Source organism: Rhodnius prolixus, unplaced genomic scaffold (assembly GCF_049639745.1).
Source record: "Rhodnius prolixus isolate KJV_2025 unplaced genomic scaffold, Rpr scaffold_9, whole genome shotgun sequence".
NCBI classification, from domain to species: Eukaryota; Metazoa; Arthropoda; class Insecta; order Hemiptera; family Reduviidae; genus Rhodnius; species Rhodnius prolixus.
Window position 1 is genome coordinate 11,600,011 of NW_027411604.1, and position 20,132 is coordinate 11,620,142.

Genomic DNA, 20,132 nt, shown 5'->3' on the forward strand with positions numbered 1-20,132 from the left:
AATTATTAAAATAAATTATTTGTGCCTCCTTTTTACATTAATCTTTATGAACATTTATTATATTCTTTAAAAGATTTTTATCACTACAATTAAACTTACAAACTCTCTGGCAGGTTCTTCAACATTAAACTTGTTCTGCAATTTTTCTTTACATCAAAATTTCCTTGAATTAATTTTTTTTAGCATAAATAAATTTTGTTTAATTACTAAATCAAAGCTGTTACTTACTACTAATTCGTGCTCTTTAAAATTTATTTTAAATTATTCCAAAACTCTTACCTGTACTTATCGCACTCACTTCTTTAATTATCTATTTAGTTAGACAAATACCAAACGGATTTTTTGATAGGAAATAGAAGCAATCTATGGAAGTGGAAAGTTGAGCCGGTATAACGAACTCTTATATCATCATGCTTTAGAACTTCCTCTTCAGTAAACATAACGAAGAAGGTAAACATACATAATACATTTGATAATAGATACTTTAATATTAACAGACTGAAAGGTGATGTTGGTATTTTAACGATGAATTGGGCAAGGAAGCGACCACACCTTAGAAATGACATAGATTCAACATGGTCAAACTGGCCATAATAACGGAGACCTAACTTCTGACATTTGATCAGTCACGATTATCCTAAACTATTTGTATTTTATTTTTTTAAATATTATTAATAAGATACTTTATTTCCTTCAATTTCTTTTACTTTCTTTGTTGTCTTATTTCCAGTATGTGCACAAACCATATTTGTCTGCAGCTAATGAAGATGTTAAGTTGCCAATAATTAAATGATAACACTTCATCTTTATTGAAAAGACAAATTCTTTTACAAACATCATAAAATTGTATTATTGGGTAAATACAGAAAGCAGATAGGTACTGATAGAACTGAAACTCTTTTACAAAAGTCAAATTTTCTTCAAATATTTTGCCACTTCAAAGTTAGAAGTTGCTACATCCTGGTGGATAATTTAAACACTAAAAAATAGGTTTTTAAAAGATTTGCAGTTGTTAATTTTTTATCGAGTGAAATGTTTTTCGATATAGAAATCAGCAAAAAAATAATACAAAAATAATAATAACGGTTGAAATCGGTGACCTCAACACTATATCATCCCTTATCAATTGTAATTCGCTGATCATCATGCAGAGGTCATGGGTTCGAGACCAGATATTGCTGACCTATGATTTTTTTTCTCCGTAGTAGTTCCTGACAGCAAGCCGACAGTGCCCAAGCAAAATACGGGCAAATGAATGCAAATGTTAATTCATCTTAATAATTGCAAAAAAAAAAAAATTTATAGGTGTTATAATGATAACCACAATTCACTGAAATAAAATAACGGTTAATTCATTGATATTCATTTATTCATAGTTTTATAATTCACAAAAATAAAACTAAAAAAATATAAAAGAAAAAAAAGCAGCTTGTTAACATTTAAAAATAACATTTTAAGGAAACATAAACCTGAGTGAATTGTTATTTTTAAAATATTTTGCAATACCCTGCAGCCAGCTTTAAAAGATAAACCTGTATCACTGAGAAGCAGAACTCTCTTTTCTTTTCTTTTTTATTAATAAATTGCCGGCAACCTTCATAGGAATGCTGTCTTGTTCCTGGGAGATGACATTAGTAAGCGGATGATCCCAGGGTATCCTCTGGATTGTCACCATGACATTGAACATGACAATGACATCTTCTCCATATATCTTCATTCGTGTTGTTGTACAATCTCCTCCCTTATATCTTTTCTATTTTAATTCCAAAGCATTTAAATTTTTATTTTTTTTTGTGAGAATGATGCAATTATTTGATTCAGAAATGTTCATTAACAAAAAGGTAGTAATTTAAGTTTGGTAACAAATCTCTGTTTTTTTTCTGTATTAGTTCTCACCCCTTGCACACAAGTCGGCAACATCAGATTTTTCTTACTGCGACTGTACATTATATTTATTTATTAATTCATTTATTTAAAGAACAATTTAATCTATATTTGGAGGAACAGACTTGGTAAAGTAAGAGACAATGGCTATGTCAATGCTGAACTATATTAATAACTTTCTTACTTCCTGCTATTCCTTACAGAAGTAAATACAAGTAAGCTCAAGTACATAAGCACAAGGAGAGTATAAGCATGTATTAGCATCAAGATCACTATAACTTGGAAAATCAAGTATCATACTACTTATATACTTGAAAGGAGGGTTAAATGTTTTGCAGGTGATACGGCCAGCCAGTCCCACTCTCCTTGTTACTTGAGATTTCTATATGATCAAGAGTCCAGATTAGATGAACATAATATATAGAAGCTAGCTCTTTCAATCTCCTAGAACATCCCAACGCCAAGCTGGAGGTGAAAACATAACAGTTCAGCGCCTTCAACCACTTCAGCAGACAGAGGTCAAAGGGCTGTGTTCAACAGATCATAATAACATATTATTGTCTCTAAATCTCTTCGAGAAAAAGTCACGTCAAATATGAGATGTGGAGAGAGCAATGAATGTTATCAATGGAGTTGGTAACTTAGAATTTGATTGATACATTTATAAATCAACTCTGAAGTAGCTCCTGTAAAAGAGCAGATTGCTGCATAAAACTTCCCTCAGGCCACAGTCTAAAACACAACAAAAAATGAAAGCAAAAAAAAAGCATTGTTTTCAAGAAAATAGTATTGATATTACGCTGATTACACTGTTGCGTCAATGCCAGTGATGTCTTCCAATGAAAATAAAATGGGTCAAATTCTTTTAAATGTAACTTATTTTTTGAAGATTTTGACATTTTACAAGTAATAAATTTTGCAGAAAAAAAAAATTAAAAAATAATCTAGCTACCAGTTCAAGAAGTGACATGAAATATTGTTCTTGTTCATTAGATTCAGTGAGGGAGCATTATAGAGATATCAAGTTACCTTTCTGGCATCCAGTGTAATTAAATTATATTACAAAATACTTTTTAACAACGCATAAAGTATTTCACTCTAAAGTTTTTTTTTTTTATTTCTATAAACCAAATTACTGTGCTTGAATATCAAAAGTAATTCATTACAAAATTCATTTAAGTGGAAGGCATATTTTGGATGATGGTTTTATGTCTGTTGGAGTCACTAGGAAGCGAAATCCGTCGCGATCAATATATTCGGAAATATATTGTGTAGGTACTGAATAGGACCGATTTTATTTAAATCTGGCTCTCTAAGAGTGATTGTCCAAGAAATTCAGGAAGTCTTGGTTCAGCAGTAGCTTACTTTTTTTGATTCAGCAGTAGCTTACACTTGTTAACATTAGTATCTATTCATTTCTCTTAAAAAGACATTCATAAATTGTAAGCTAAAAGTTACCAAAACTCTACCCCCAATAAAATGACGTATTTTCTTTTTTAAAATTGCCAATTTGAATTTCTTGTAGATTAGATTCTTTACACAAAAGAATGGTTTCGAGCTGACCGATGTGCGATATCACAGAAGGAGGTTTTCATGCAAATCTGTAATTCTTACCGTTTCCAAATGGTTCATTGATTAAGTTTTGGCAATTCTGGAAATGCGTAACGAAAGTACAATGCACTACTTTCTATAGACTGCAAATATGGTACTGTTTGTTTCCATTTTTTTCGAGATTAATTTGTCTAAGGTTCTAATTGTCGTCTCTATTTGACGGCGCCCATGAATTCACTAAAGACAAATAGGAAACGGTGAAGGGTCAAACAAAGGGGGTTTCTATGTAATTTATAAAATGAAATTTTAAAATTCTCACGATAAATTACGGAAATGAATGCTTGTAATTTTCTAGATTACATGTTTAAGTTGGTTTCAACTAATGGGGCATCGCTTGCTTTGGTTAGAATTCTAACAGCAATAAAAAATCAGCCATGAAAGTCACTTTTTGCCATTTTTAAAATGGATGAAGCAAAATAACTATTTCTCTAGTTTTCTCCTCTAAATACGAAATATCAAAAGTTAAGAACAAAAAAATAATGGAACAAAACATATTTCTACGTTTCAGAGTCAGAGAGACCAATTAAACTCTTTGATTAATCTTGAATAATTTTTGTAATCACAGTTCTTGACACGGTGAAAAAAATTCCTTAGAAGGGTGCCAATTAACATTACATATTTAAGAGAAACTGTAGCCAGAAGTGAAACCGGCGCAGATCAAGGAATTAACAAAAAAAAAGACAGGTCTTGTAGCATCTTTTTTTTATTAGAATATGAATAAAGGTTAAATACATTAGAGCTTTAAAAGGAACGTTATAATCAAGTGTTCATTGTATTATTACTTTTATTTGTAACAGAAAAAAGCAGGAAACAAATGAAATTGGTGAACATTTCTGTAAGAATTAGGTATTTTTATGAAGCAGGGAAGAACCTTCGAGAACGAACCCTCAAGCAGTATAACAATTTTCTAGAAAGGTTATATCGTCTCACCTACCTCTGTTGAAATCTTTCGTTTTTTCGTTCATTTCTACTCAATGTTATTTCTTCTGTGATTCTTTCGAACTTAGTTGTTGTAAGTTTGTTTCTTCTCCAGATTATTTCATTCTAGAGTTCTTCCACGCTAACTCACATTGTGCATACTGTACCTTACGATATAAGTTTCTTCGAGTTTTCTTTCAGATACTTATAAGTATAAATAAGTATACAGTACTTCATTATTTATTACTTTATTACCTATTTGGACATGTATGTGATTATCCACTTGGAAACTGATTCGTTATTTAAAACTTGATCACATACACATTCTAAATATTAATAAAATCAAATATTTCATCAAAAGAAGGCGTCGATTATTCAAGGAAAAACACTGAATTAGCTTCTAGTTCGTCTAGATTTCTACTTTTTCTGACTTCGTCATCTACATTTACGGCAAGAGCTAAACTAAACATACAGGGTTGCCTTCTTTTGGTAATTGAAAGGTGAAATACAAAGAAAAACACTGAATTAGCTTCTAGTTCTTCTAGATTTCTACTTTTTCTGACTTCGTCATCTACATTTACTGCCAGAGCTAAAGTAAACATGAAGGGTTGCCTTGTTTTGGAAACTAAAAGGTAAAATACAAAGAAAAAACACTGAATTAGCTTCTAGTTCTTCTAGATTTCTACTTTTTCTGACTTCGTCATCTACATTTACGGCCAGAGCTAAACTAAACATAAAGGGTTGCCTTCTCTTGGTAATTGAAAGGTGAAATACAAAGAAAAACACTGAATTAGCTTCTAGTTCTTCTAGATTTCTACTTTTTCTGACTTCGTCATCTACATTTACTGCCAGAGCTAAAGTAAACATAAAGGGTTGCCTTGTTTTGGAAACTAAAAGGTAAAATACAAAGAAAAAACACTGAATTAGCTTCTAGTTCTTCTAGATTTCTACTTTTTCTGACTTCGTCATCTACATTTACTGCCAGAGCTAAACTAAACATAAAGGGTTGCCTTCTCTTGGTAATTGAAAGGTGAAATACAAAGAAAAACACTGAATTAGCTTCTAGTTCTTCTAGATTTCTACTTTTTCTGACTTCGTCATCAACATTTACTGCCAGAGCTAAAGTAAACATGAAGGGTTGCCTTGTTTTGGAAACTAAAAGGTAAAATACAAAGAAAAAACACTGAATTAGCTTCTAGTTCTTCTAGATTTCTACTTTTTCTGAATTCGTCATCTACATTTACGGCCAGAGCTAAACTAAACATAAAGGGTTGCCTTCTCATGGTAATTGAAAGGTGAAATACAAAGAAAAACACTGAATTAGCTTCTAGTTTTACTAGATTTCTACTTTTTCTGACTTCGTCATCTACATTTACTGCCAGAGCTAAAGTAAACCTGAAGGGTTGCCTTGTTTTAGAAACTAAAAGGTAAAATACAAAGAAAAAACACTGAATTAGCTTCTAGTTCTTCTAGATTTCTACTTTTTCTGACTTCGTCATCTACATTTACTGCCAGAGCTAAACTAAACATGAAGGGTTGCCTTGTTTTGGAAACTAAAAGGTAAAATACAAAGAAAAAACACTGAATTAGCTTCTAGTTCTTCTAGATTTCTACTTTTTCTGACTTCGTCATCTACATTTACGGCCAGAGCTAAACTAAACATAAAGGGTTGCCTTCTCTTGGTAATTGAAAGGTGAAATACAAAGAAAAACACTGAATTAGCTTCTAGTTCTTCTAGATTTCTACTTTTTCTGACTTCGTCATCTACATTTACGGCCAGAGCTAAACTAAACATAAAGGGTTGCCTTCTCTTGGTAATTGAAAGGTGAAATACAAAGAAAAACACTGAATTAGCTTCTAGTTCTTCTAGATTTCTACTTTTTCTGACTTCGTCATCTACATTTACTGCCAGAGCTAAAGTAAACATAAAGGGTTGCCTTGTTTTGGAAACTAAAAGGTAAAATACAAAGAAAAAACACTGAATTAGCTTCTAGTTCTTCTAGATTTCTACTTTTTCTGACTTCGTCATCTACATTTACTGCCAGAGCTAAACTAAACATAAAGGGTTGCCTTCTCTTGGTAATTAAAAGGTGAAATACAAAGAAAAACACTGAATTAGCTTCTAGTTTTACTAGATTTCTACTTTTTCTGACTTCGTCATCTACATTTACTGCCAGAGCTAAAGTAAACCTGAAGGGTTGCCTTGTTTTAGAAACTAAAAGGTAAAATACAAAGAAAAAACACTGAATTAGCTTCTAGTTCTTCTAGATTTCTACTTTTTCTGACTTTGTCATCTACATTTACTGCCAGAGCTAAAGTAAACATGAAAGGTTGCCTTGTTTTGGAAATTGAAAGGTGAAATGCAAAGGAAAAACACTGAATTAGCTCACAGTTTGTCTAGATTTTTAGAGCCTTCTTGGTTGTGATATCTACTTATCATACCTATCTAATCAAATTTTTAAATCTGATATGGTGAGCGTGAATGTTGTCAAGTAGCACGAGGTTTTATTGTGTTTGACACCCGTGCACTAAACCTATAGAGCACCACTTATACTCTCATTTTACGAGGGGTTAAATAAGGTTTTTTAAAATGCCATTTAGGTATATTAAGGTTTTTCTCCCTCTAAGTATTTAATTATTAAATTTCTTACCACACTTCCTAGATGAAAGAAAATCAATACACCGGAATTCCAATTTTAAAGAAAGGTTTTTCCTGCAATTTACTATGAATTTGCTAAACAGATTGATTTGAAGCTGATCTATGGCGTAGCTAAGCTAAACGTCAATTTGGGTAGTAATTTTTTCTTAATTTATAGTTTGGTTCAGAGGAAATATGTTGAATTTAAATAATATTATTATTAACTTGATCTCTTTTTTCTTTTTATTATGCAATTATAAGTTACAATAAAAAATAAAATTCAATTATGTTCGCAAAATATGGTGTGAAAAAGTCATGTGAGTGTCCATACGAGATTCTTTTCATGAGAAAGTAAAGTGAAACTGTCGAATATTGGTGAAAACTATTCGAAAACGATCTTAACTTAATGAAATATTTCTTGAAAATTGAAATGATTTTTTTTCGAATAATTTGTTAGCACTTTTTCTCAATATGTACGCAACTTTAATATTATTTCTTAAATAACCAAAAAATAGTTGATAAAATATGAGAAAATAATAAAAGATTTAGAAAAATAAGAGAAAGGTATTGTACACCATTGTAGTACCGCCCAGATCCAGCCTTGGCTCGTTTGCATTGAACGGGGCGTGGCTACACTAGAGGTGGGCAGGGCCCGCCCATAGTCTGCATCCCTACTACGCTGTGATTGGCTACTACTTTAAACGTGATAATTTCAATGAAATAATTAATTTAAAATTTTTTTTTCGACATTTCTCCCATAGGTATTTGATAAACTTTCCAAAAAAGGAAGAAAAAAAATTTCCCGTTAAAATTGCGATAAATAATATTTCTTTCGGAATAATACTTCATATTTTACCCAATTATTGTTAACAGAAACAAAAAAGTTAAGAATTTGCATTGTTTAATCGTGAAACAGATAAAAGAGAAAAAGGCACATTGTAGACTTGTAAGCCGCCATTAAATGGGCTGTATGCTTACTTTACACTCCATCCGGTGGAGAACTCTAGCGGCAATTTCTGTAAACAAATGCAGTTTCTTATTTCACATTTAACCACATTGACGACTCACTAGACTTATATAGGACTATCTCACACACATATTTAAACATGTTAACGACTCACTAGACTTATATAGGACTATCTTTCACACATATTTAACTATTTTGATGACTCACTAGACTGAACTAACCTTAAATTGACTTGCTATTTATAAAGTAGGCAAATACTACTTTGATGACACCTTCTTTTTCATGTTTTTGAACTGACTTAGTTACTCAAGCAAATACTTTACGTGAGTATCCAGGCAGAAACTTGAGCTTCGCCAAATTTCAGGGTCCTGCATCAGTAAAATAGGTAAAATCAGTGTCCGAGAAAATGTGATTTTTATAAATTGATATAAATTTTTGTTTACTGATTTCAAGTATGTTAATTTACAACTGCTCTAACTTACCTCTATGTAACAGTGCATTGCCGTACCTGTGAAACATACTGAATGTTGAGAGCTTCTTCACAGCTGCTTCTTCTTAAGTAGAATCTTAAGTAGAATTATGCAAAGCTTGTGGGTGATATTAGTAGCACTAACCTTTTAATTTTACTCACAGTTACTGCTAAAATAATTTATTCAGGTTACATAAGCAGAATGTTTTAATCTTTAAATATAATCACATATAAGTGGTTTGCTGATTTAAACACACATTACCACCTATTTAACCACACATAAGAAGTCAAAAGAATTGATTAACAACTTTTTGCTTTCAAGATGACGATGATGGTAGGTAATTTTAAATAGTTTGGGTTCTCTTTACCAATAAAACTAGATAAATTGATATAAAATTATTTTATGTAAATACACATTATGCATTTTATGTAAATACACATTGCATTATGCAATGTTACGCTACGTTCATTATATTTACCATGAAACAAACCTTAAAACTTCTGCAGCTTAATACCTAAAATTCTTACACTTACAAGTACCATCTACAAATCTCTTTCTTATTCTGTCCATTTTTGTTTTGTGAATGTACATCCTTCAACAATCCGTTTCTACGAACCCGGGCTTTAGCCCAGATATCGGTCTATAAGCCTGAATACTTCCGATGATAAAGAAAAATCAATCTGTCCTATAGTTCCCTTAGAAAATTGTTATTTCATACAAGTTGGGACAGATTCAGACTGCTTTCATTAAAGATAAGACGTTTTAATAAATTTAGATTTACATGAACAATTTTTGATAAGTAACTATTCTATTAGAAAGGATGCCTAGAATCACTCTAAATGTTAAGTATTATAATGTTCTTTATTGAATCGTTAAATGATAGGGAAATACAAATAACAAAATAAGAAATAGAATGAAGTGAATAACGTACAAGAAACCTTACCTATTATTCCAAATATAACCTGTTTGTTTCCGTGCGGTAAATTATAGGGGAAAATACGAATTGATTGAAATTATTCAATTCACTCTCGTAAGGTTATTCAAGAAAAAAAAGGGAATCCCATAAAACACGTTTTTTCTAGAATGAATTGTAAATTGATGGCATATTTCATTTACATCCACTAAACAGAGTCCTTTATCTGGTCATCAAAACACTCTTCTATTGCTACCGCAGCTATTTTGAGGATATTCACTCTAATGCAGACAACAATGCATGGACGCACAACAGTCTTAGCAATAATCAGTAAGAAATCTCTGGTTAATAGCAGGCTAAAAATTACATAACTAGCTAATCGCGTAAATTTGCTACAAAATTATTCCAACAGCCCATTCAGACGATAGCAGGGTCTCTGGACCAGCCTCTGCAAACTAACAACATAATAGGCTTGGTTTGATAGAAAGAAGAGGCTGCACTGGCAGCTTCTGCTCTTTAAAGAAAAACAAGCTTTACCAGAGAATCCCTATTGAATCTAATCGAACAGATAGAGTAAGGTGCCACAATAAATCCACTTGGTCGCATTTGAATAGGCTGATTTTAGTGCTGCACGAGACCGAGACGAGGCGAGACTTTATGCAGTCTCCATCTCGGTCTCGGTCTCGTCGAGATATCTCGGTCTCGGTTTTTTGAATTTTTGTTTAAGTATTAAAAGCGGTTTGCTATTAATAATCTTTTCAAAAAATGTTATTATTTTCTAATAATTATTTTAATTTATATATTGGTAATGAAAATGTGTGTAAAAGAAGACAACTACTTACAGTTCAATGCATCATATATTACTATTACTGTTATATATCTTTATATAATTTCAAAAAGATGTTAAAAACGCGCCAAATGAAAGACCCAAATAACATATCTGCCTGCTATAACAAGTCGATTCGTGAAATAAAAAATACACCTCCCAACAAACTTCCCGCTCCATTAGTTATGGCTGTTGGTGAAGATAAAGAATCTGATTATTCACCTTTTGACGATGACGACGACTGCATCAATATTTTTGCACCATTTGCTCAAAAATCAGCAAATATCACCGAAGCATGGAAGACAGAAATAATTAATTACACCAAATTAGACCAAGCACCAGTAGACGTTGTCATTTTAGAATGGTGGAAAACACTTGAAAATTCCTTCAAAAATTTGTCTAGAATGGCAAAAGATATTTTTAGTATCTGTGCAACTTCAGTGCCATCGGAAAGATTATTTTCGCAAGCTGCGATGATAATGACCAATAGAAGATCTTCTCTAACTTCTGTCTCGGTAAAAGCTCTTTTATGTATCAATGCTTGGGCAAAGTGTATCTTAAAAACGAAAATTTGTGGCAATATTTTTTAGGTGCATAGACAGTCTTTTTTTTCAAATTCACTAATTCCAAAATTCTAAAATATAATTCAAATAATATCAAAGTTCAAAGTATTAGATTATTAATAGTGAAATTTATGAAATTGAATGAATCAATGATATGAATAGTGAAATTTAGTGAATTTATGTAAAAATTATGTAATTCGAAGGGGACCGCCACGGTAGCCGAGCGGTGCGAGACCTGCGAAGCTAATGTGTATTGTGGTACTGGGTTCGATTCCCGGTCTTAGGCCTTGAATTTTATTTAATGGTTTATATGAGAAATTTGGAGTTGGCCTCGAGCCGTGATAGTGTACGGACGTCTCTGTATTTGTCTCGTGTTTTATTAATTTTGGTCGGTTTATTATTAGTTTTGTATAGTGATTTTTATATCAACTGTTTCAGAAAATTCCGCTAAATACAGTGGTATAACTTTTATTTTTTGCTTTCTGCTGTTTGAAACAATAATTTATGCAAAAACTTGTGATTAGTTGATTATTTTGTAGTGCCATTGCATATTTACTTTGTGCTAAGTGTTAAAGTCCAAACTTGGCAGTGACTATGAGTAATACGGCTAGCTGTAGTCTTGCTAGTGGAGGGGATGCGCTCACTGTCATTCTCTCCAAGCTTGAAACAATTAATAACGATCTAAATACTATTCAAAAAGATCTATCTACACTAAAAGTGGACAATCAAGGTACTTCGTCTGCTATAATCGATATTAAAAATGAAATTAATAAATTATCTGTGAATTTGGATAAAAGAATTAAAAATACGAATAAAAGCATTGAGTATTTACTAACTGAAAATAAAAATTTAAATTCTAAAATTGAAGAATTAAATCGTGCTTTTGCTGAGTTTTCTAGTTTTCCTTTTCAAAATGTAATTAAGGTAGATAATATTCCTGTGAGGGAAAATGAAGATTTACTTCTACTTATTACGGCGTTAGCGAATGAAATTGACTTTACATTTAATGCCGATTTAATTGATAGTATTTACCGCCGTCGTATTACCAAAAATAATCTCCCTCCATCTGTATTCATTAAATTTATGAAACACTCAGAAAAAACTAATTTTCTTATTAAAGCAAAAATAAATAAAAGTAAACTAAATACTGAATTTATGGGTGTTGTTCGTTCGCCAATTTTTATTAATGAATACTTATCACCCATTAATTATGGGTTATTAAAGCAATCAAGAAACTTTGTAAAGGAAGGAAAACTGTTTCGGACTTGGACTAGGAATGGAAAAGTGATGGTTAGAAAAGCGGAAAACGCTACACCCGTTTATATTCAATCTTCTGGTGATCTCTTGGGTCTAATTAAAAATGAGGCTGATTTTTACGAAGCTGAGTCTGTTGGTGATGAAACGGATACCTCCATCAGGTCATCTACTTCCATTACTTCTAAGAAAAGGAAAATTAAGTCTGCTAAGAACCTAGATGCGGGATCGCTGAAACCTTTTTTGAGGAAAAAGTCTACCGCGATAGAGGCGCCGAAATAGAGGATGCGGAGAAGCTGACAACTGTCTCAGAGGAGAATAACGTAAATATTGTTAATTATAAGGTAAACAGTGAATTTTCTTTTGACTTTGATTTAAATAGAATTTGTTTTTGGAATGTTAGAGGGTTCAATACGTTATTTCATATGGAAACGAAAGATATTAATGATCTTCTACTTAATGATATTATTTGTTTATCAGAGACATGGATTTGTAAAGAAAAATTTAATACACCCTCTTTTTTATCGAATTATTTCTATTTTTATAGTTTAGCTGTAAGGAGTGGTTTGAGAGGGAGAAATAGTGGGGGAATGTTGGTTTTTTGCAGCAATAAGTTAGTGGGTAAAGTCTCTGTTTTACACATCTGCCATTTTTGGATTGCATTGTTGATTGATATTCAGCCAACCCCTTTAATTCTATGGGCTAATTACTGGAACCCAAGCATAACCGACCAGACAATGATTGATTTATTTCAAGACCAGATGGATGTCATTATTTCTAATTACAGTTCCTATCATTTAGTGGTGGGAGGTGATTTTAACGCCAGAATCGCTGAACTTAATTGCTTAGATGTTAATCAGTTCCTTGGTACTCCTTTCAAACATGAGAGAATCTCTTTGGATAAGAAGCTAGACAAAAGAGGCCAATTGCTTGTAAGTGTTATGCAATCTTATGGTCTGTTTGTAGTTAATGGCAGATCGAAATGCGATTATCCTGCTCAGCACACCTTTCTCAGCCCTAATGGATGCAGTGTGATAGATTTGGTCTGGATTAATCAAGTAACTCTGTACTCCTGTGATGATTTTGTGGTTTCCCCATTATTTGGCTCATCAGACCACGCGCTTTGCTATTTATCATTAAAATGTCCTCTTATTAATAATCATGTTTGTAAACGAACAGTTATTTCCAGAAATGACACGCAGAAATGGATAAAATATAGAGCAGAACTTGAATGTTCTCAAAATATTTATTATTGTAGTGAAGATGTGGAGGATTTATATGATAATTTTTTGAATACGATTTCTCTAGCATTATCTGGAGCGGGGATTATTACAACCTGGTATAGTCATGGCAGGGGGAATTTCATTGTGCATTTTTCTAATAGTTGGTACTCTAAAGAATGTAAATTATCTAAGAATAAATTAAACCGTTTATATAGGCAGTATAGAAAATGTAAGACTCAAGACTGCTTAACTAGTTTTGTCAATGCCAAAAAGGAGCATACTTTACTCATTAGGCAAACAAAGAAGGCTTATTATAATTTTATTAAAGAAAAACTTGGGGAAGCCAGAGACACAAAAGAGTTCTGGGGTGTTATCCGGTTATTTCAAAAATCGTATTTTCATCATAGCAATATTGATGTGGAAAATTGGGAGATATTTTTTAGGACAGTCTACCCGCAACGTATATTAACAGATATTTCTTTTTTTGGGGTGCATGATCCTATTTTAGATACCAGTTTTACATTAGAGGAAATCATAAATGCTATTAGGATTAGCAAAAATGGAAAAGCCCCTGGTTTAGATTGTATTCTAAACGAGAGTATGAAATTATTACCAGACTCTTGGCTCCATTATCTGTTGAACCTATTCAATAAGATCTGGCATGAAGAATCTATCCCACGTTCCTGGTCCAAAGTGAAAATGAAAATGCTTTACAAGAAAGGTGACCCAATGGATCATCATAATTACCGGGGTATTGCCTTGCTTAGCATTGTCACTAAATTGTTCACACAAATGCTTAGTGTGAGACTAACTAATTGGTCGGAATGTAACAATATCATTCCCGAAGAACAGTTCGGCTTCAGGAAAAATAAAAGTTGCACGGATGCTATTTTTACTTTATCGTCAGCAATTAATTATCAGTTACGTCTTACAAAAAGAAATATTTTTGTAATTTTTGTTGACTTTAGACGAGCTTTTGACTCTATACCGCATAATCATTTATGGGAAAAGTTATTTAATATAGGGGTTAGCCCGAAATTTATCCGGGTAATTAAACAGATTTATGATAAAGCCACGTTGCTAATAGAGGAAGACTACCGTCTTTCTAATGAAATAGAAGTGTCGCAGGGGGTTCTGCAGGGGGAAAAGCTCAGTCCGCTGCTTTTTAATTTTTACCTGAGTGATTTTGTAGGTTTTTTTAGGGAAAGAGGTGTGGAGGGTATTCACCTTAAGGGTGGTAAGGATGTCACGATCTTAATGTATGCAGATGACGTGGCAATAACCTCTTATTCTTGGTATGATGCACAAAATAAATTGAAATTGCTGTCGGATTACTGTGAAATTAATCAAATTAAAGTGAACCCACAAAAAACGGTAGTGCTACACTGTCACAAAGGAGGTAGAACGAAGAAAGTAAGGGATTTTTTATATGAAGGAAGTAAGCTAAGTTTAGTAAACAGCGTTTCGTACTTGGGGGTCCCTTTTTCCGCCTCCGCCAAGTTTATCTTAGCGGCCAAGCACTTTGTAAAAAAAAGTTCTGTCGCTATGGCTTCCGTGTTGAGTCTCATAGCCAGATCCGGGTGCAACTCTTGGAGGGATAAGATGTACATCTTTGACAGTATGGTTTCGAGTGTTTTACTCTATGCTTCGGAAATTTGGAGCCCTAATTATTTCGACCTTCTGGAAAGAGTGCATTTAAAATTCCTAAAATCGTTACTGCATCTTTCTCGCAATACGCCTGACGCTTTTGTCCGTTTGGAAAGTAATCGGCTGCATATTAAAGCTCTAATTTTTAAACGAATGTTGGGATTCTGGTCAAAAATCTTAAATCTACCTCATGATAGTCTACCAAGAGTCTGCTATAATGGTTTGTTTGAACAGTCAGATACTATTCAATTGCCTTATAACTGGGTAATGGAATTTAGAAGACTCTTATTGTCTATAGGTGGCGACGATGTGTGGCTAGCGCAAAGTTCGGAGGAATTTAGAAAAAGGAAAAACTCCTTGATAGAAAGTTTTAATAATAATTTGTTGAGTAAGGATGTACTTTCTGTGACTCATGCTTCCTTTAATAGCTATTTTAGAAGCATAAGCCTTCTTGGTTTGCCTGAACCATACATCTACTTCAGATGTGATCCTAAATTTATTCGGACTTTGTCACAAATCCGCCTAATGAGCAAAATCAAACCTAGAATTTATCTAAAGGGAACTGTTCATAGCTTCAATCCTGACAATGTTTGTTCTTTATGTAAATGTTCTAAAGATGAATTTGCACATTTTTTGTTAGAGTGTACTGTATTATCTTTCTTTAGGGACACTTATTTAAGAAGTTATGTGCGATCGAATGTAAATTTTCAAGACCAAGTGGAAGATCTCCTTTTTGTTGATAACTTGAGTAAATTAAAAAGTATATATTTTTATGTTTATAATGCATTAAGGCTAAGAGCTATACTTGTGGGTTGATATTTCGTATTTGTTTGTTTTTTAAACGCAGATTTGTTTACTTTTTCTTTCTTTTGATTTGTATACTCTCTCTCATAGTTATTTAATTGTGTGTTGTATATAGATATATAATAATGTGTAACCGAGACCAACCCTTGCTATGAATTGTACAAAATTTAAAAGCAATAAATAAATAATAATAATATGAGAAATTTACAGTAAAGTATGTTTGCTAGTCGCCTCCGTCCGCGACACCTAATTGGTAGTTGGACGTAAAGCCCCGCCTGAAAAAATAGGCGATTACTTTACTTTGCATACTTACTCGAAGTCAAATAGATGTAGTAATGTTGAACATATATAATAAAATCGTATCTTTTAATAATTAATTCAATACCCGTAATGATTATTTATTAATAAAGAACACAATTTTATAATTTTGTAGCTAAAAATTAATATTTGAAAAACCGAGACGAGACCGAGATTTCTCGACGAGATATATATCATGTCTCGATCTCGGTCTCGGTTGCTCAAGTCTCGTCTCGGTCTCGTTTCTCGTGCAGCACTAGCTGATTTGGCCAACTCCCCTCGAAATATAATGTACAGTTACGTCAAAGCTTTAATTAGAGAATTTTGATCAGGCTGCAGACAAGAATTGATTCATGTTTTCTAAATAAAACTAAATAACGAATTTAGTGTTAGTTACAATTAAACTTTTTAGAGTAGTCAACCCAGTAACCTTCTTTCTGGATGCGCCTCTGAAAAAGCCAAGAGAATCAAGTCAAATTTTAATTATATAGAAACAGTAATCTGCATAAATTTCGGTCAATCATAATAAAAATCAAATAGTTAACAGAATTATATCCAACTGAAGGTTTTTTTCCCCGAACATAACTTTTATTGAACAGGCATTGGTTTTCTTAGAATTTACTTATCAGACAACTATCTCCTTAGAAGAGGCAGAGTGATTTTCTGCAGAATCAGATTAGTTATAAATCTTAATTGACGCCTTTAATTGCTCCGCTAGTATGATGAATGGTTTTTTCCTTTTACATTAGATTAGATTGTGACAAAGAGTGGTCCTTCCACAAGGAGGAAGGAACGCAGGCAACCCAAAATGCCCATTATTCTCCACCCACCCCTCACCTCGTAAGAGGTTCCGGGGTTTTAAAACCAATAAATCCGGTTAAAAAGTTGCCAGATGTCAATACAATAAAATAATAAAGAAACAACAAGACAATAGGGAACATGGCGACTCAATCGCCCACTGAATAAATCTAGAAAGTTCGTAAAGATTACCAGATACCCCAGTCTCCATTAGAGGAAAATTTAACCTCCCAAAAACGAGGAATCTAGTTTTAGAATAAACGGGACAAACCTCTACAAAGTGCCGCACAGTCTCATTGGACTCACCACAGCCGGCGCAGATTGGCGACTGGGTAAGGCCACTCACACCTGAACCAACTAGCGGATACGGGTCCTGCTGAAGCCAACCAAAGCCGTTTAAGACAGGTCAAGAATTTCCTTAGCCTGACGGCAGTAAACTCGAAATCTCCACCGTTTCCGGTGGTGTATATTTATTTTCCTTTTATATTCTGAAATCTAATTCGTAATATTGCCTAGCTAAGGGGTCTTCAAAGCTACATTGTAATGCTGGGTTCGAATACCAGCCTTAGAGGACACCTGACGAGCTGCTAGCGCTTTACGTCACCCGGACAACCCGCTTTTTTCTTAAAAATAATAAAAGAAAAAGAATTTAACTTTAAATACGAACCAATAAAGCGTAATAAAAAAAATACGCAAAGTTTATAAAAGTGATAAAGCGTGCGTTGTATTTGAAAAGGGCAGAGTGTATAAAACAGGTTCAGTGACCCGTTCAACCGTACACAAGCTGTTCAGCACTGCCCATAACCGTCCTTGCTAAAACGAAACGATTGTCTGTCCTTGGGACATTGTTCAAACTTCTGAAACAACTTAGGAGAGAAAAAAAAGACACGCTGTACCGATACCTGGATCATTTGTTCTCCTTCTTAATCTTACTAAGGATTAAAATGTTTAAAAAAAAATAAAAAAAAGTGGAAATAAACAAATAATTCATTATCAATCTAGAAATTTAAATTGATATTTGGTCGCCAGGTATTTCCTGTTCTCTAACGCATAATACCGGTCGTTGTAACAAAATATATCTTTATGAAAGTAAAACGACATTCCTGTCAGTGTTGTTCGTAATTTTTACTGTTTTTTATTTAATTTTTTTAACATGGCCTTAAAGTACGGAATTTTAACAATATTATTATCTATCGGAAGCTTTTATTTAAAAGAAGTTTGTTTATATGAAGAACAATATATGTACTGTGAGTAACATCAGGGAACATTCTCTCAATATTTCAAAATATTAACAGTAAAATAAAAATTAAAAAAAAATTGTTAGTTCTTCATAAATATTTATTTGAAAGATTTACTTACGTATATACATGTTGCTAAAGATCTACTAATCCGGAAAAAATGAACAAGAAAACTTTGCTGTAAATCTCTTTTGTAAATTCTGAAGAGGCTTACTTCCTAGTAAACCAATTTGCTGCAATCCTGAGGTCTAACAATTGTTTCAGGCTGAAAATTTTCCTTTTTATAATTGCCTTCCCAAAATCTCAGAAAATTGTTTAATTTGTCTAATATTCGGACCGAACTAAACTATTTGGATGCGAACTGCATTACATCAAAGGTTGTACGTGAATATCGGAAGAAAATGGTACCCCTAATGACGTACCATTCTATGCTTCCTCCGAACTTTTGGATGATCTTTTGGTTTGGGATGATTGAAAAATGACTAATTACTTATCTGTACAGAATTTTTGCTTGGTAGAGTTAGCCAGTGTAAGAGAGTATCAACAGCAAATTTCTCTTAAACTGTTTAATGAAATCCAAGACCAAGACAGGAAATCAAAGACACTAATAACGCAATACTTGTAGGCTTTGCGGTTCTCTGAACTACGAGGACTTACTAAACTTCAGACAACAACAGTAAAAAGAAGTCTTAGATTGAAACAGTCTTGAGAAAACATCTTATCCTACACATTACTCGATTACCACATCGTTTCTCAAATAATTGTTAGATTTTGTCTTGTTTTATTTGCAATAAATTATTAATTCTAGAAAATAACGCACCAATCGCATTATTCATTTCACAAAACTACCTAAATTAAGTTCAAAAAAACTTTAACAAAAAAAAAAAATTACCAACGAATTATGAAGTACTTGCTCTAAAACTGTAAAAAAGACCACATCACTCAAAAGTGTGAATATGCTCACTTGAGAGCAAATATTGCTGTTCTTTTAAATTTTCCAGCAAACGTTTTCAAATCGTAAGAAGTTAACTACACCGTTACGAGTGAATTAAGTCGCGCTAAACATCGGCTTTTAATCAATTTTGGTCTCTAGTTAAAATAATAATTATTCTAACTGACAAAAAGTGTATTAAATTAATTCGTGTAAAAATGACAACATTTCTTAACAACGAGAGTAGTTGTACTTGCCTCTAATGTGCCATTTCGTTGTGATGTATGGAGTTAATACCTATTAAATATTAATAAGAATTAAATATTCAATCTAGATGCCAAAAATTAAGAAACAATCGTCTTAACCGAAGGGTCATTTTTATGAAAATAGTGCCTTTTAAAGTGGACATTTACGACAATGAAGTCAAATAATTGTGAACACAAATTGTAAATTTCAGGAAAATTTACTGACAAACTACGATACATGAAAGTCGTGACGTTGTTCATAGCAGATTTTGAATTTAGCCTACGACACATTCCACCGGCGAAGATTATTTTCAAATATCAAAATCTCTAGTATTCTATCTTAACCGTAAGAATCGGATCAAATCCAGACATATCCAACAACAGGGTAATATATTTACACATTTAACCACAAAAATAATGCAACTTACGATAAGTCATATGAAGTAACGAAATCACTATTAAAGTTAGATATCTCACCTAACTTGGAAATTTTGTTCACAAATTACAATTGCAGGTATTATTATTTGAATTCTTTTCCAACACACCTTCACCTTTAAAAAAAAAAAAAAAAAACTACCTTAAATAATATGGTAAAAAAAAAAAGTTAATACAGTTAGAGAAAGACAGATAGAACCTTGTTAATGAAAAATATGGGGGCAGAGTTTCGCAAGTGGCGGCCGCAGGATGTGTGACTTTGAAACGGAAAGTAGTGCGAGAGTATGGGGCCACGCCCGGGCCGGTTCTTGGCAAGCGCCCTGCCTTGCCCCCATATCCCCACCCAGGCAACGCCTGCTGCTTCTATTTGGCATTGACCCACTTCTCTTTACTTAATTAGTCAATTCACATTTTAGTAACAAAAAAAAAAATAATCCTTAAGGAAAAAAAGTCCTTTAATCAATGCTACC

At 32.8% G+C, this 20,132-nt stretch overlaps 1 long non-coding RNA gene across 4 annotated transcripts; it reads right to left on the reverse strand.

The window, feature by feature from the left end:
- Positions 1–1,762: 1,762 nt before the first annotated feature.
- Positions 1,763–20,097, reverse strand: LOC141453976 (uncharacterized). 4 transcript variants are annotated; one of them, XR_012458351.1, is made up of 5 exons: positions 19,862–20,097; positions 19,656–19,778; positions 18,173–18,316; positions 8,527–8,657; positions 1,763–8,386 (listed from the first exon to the last, which is right to left on the reverse strand). It is a non-coding gene; the product is annotated as an uncharacterized lncRNA (long non-coding RNA). The 4 variants fall into 4 exon arrangements; XR_012458350.1 differs by having other exon boundaries at positions 19,705–19,778; positions 19,862–20,086; XR_012458352.1 differs by lacking the exon at positions 18,173–18,316 and having other exon boundaries at positions 19,862–20,078.
- Positions 20,098–20,132: the final 35 nt, after the last annotated feature.